At 36.0% G+C, this 744-nt stretch overlaps 1 non-coding gene across 1 annotated transcript; it reads left to right on the plus strand.

Annotated features, from left to right (window-relative positions):
* Nucleotides 1-302: 302 nt before the first annotated feature.
* LOC126025144 (U6 spliceosomal RNA) lies at nucleotides 303-409 on the plus strand. The gene has a single exon (XR_007501193.1). It is a non-coding gene; the product is annotated as a U6 spliceosomal RNA (small nuclear RNA).
* Nucleotides 410-744: the final 335 nt, after the last annotated feature.

Consider the following 744-nt stretch of genomic DNA (forward strand, 5'->3'; position numbering starts at 1 on the left):
TAAGGGAGTTATGTATATGGGCAGACTTTAACCAAATACTTTTACCTTATGCTAATAAAATGTAATAGGTAGCAATAACAACATATACACACTTGTGTATGAACATACACATATGTAAATAAATCAAGTGATAATACTTTTTTAACAAGTGCTGACAAGTCAGATGATAGACTCAGCCCGAAACTTGTCTCTCCTATAAAAACCTTCTAATTAAAAACAAGGCTGTTAATAAATACTAATATATAATAATTACATGCAACTTGTTGAAGACTCAATTAAAAGGTTAAAAGTTAACTTTTTCAGTGCTTGATTCGGCAGCACATATACTAAAATTGGAATGATACAGAGAAGATTAGCACTGTCCCTGTGCAAGGATGACACGTAAATTCGTGAAGTGTTCCATTTTTTTTTTAAATAGTTGGGTGCCAGAGAGATAGCATGGAGGTAGAGCATTTGCCCTCCATGCATAAGGATGGTGTTTTGAATTCTGGCATCCCATGCCTGCCAGGGATAGTTTCTGAGCACAGAGCCAGGAGTAACCCCTGAGCACTGCCGGGTGTGACCCAAAAACAAAACAAACAAACAAAAAAGTAAACTTTTTCAGATGAAAATTTCCTCATCTCTATAGTATGCAACTAGTAGGTTTTCATCTATATTTGGTCCAGCTATCAACATCTATTGACCTTGGTTCAAGAGAAGACTGTGGTGATGCAGTCTTCCTTGTATTGTAAGAACAACACTAGT

Source organism: Suncus etruscus, chromosome 1 (assembly GCF_024139225.1).
Source record: "Suncus etruscus isolate mSunEtr1 chromosome 1, mSunEtr1.pri.cur, whole genome shotgun sequence".
Classification (NCBI taxonomy): domain Eukaryota; kingdom Metazoa; phylum Chordata; class Mammalia; order Eulipotyphla; family Soricidae; genus Suncus; species Suncus etruscus.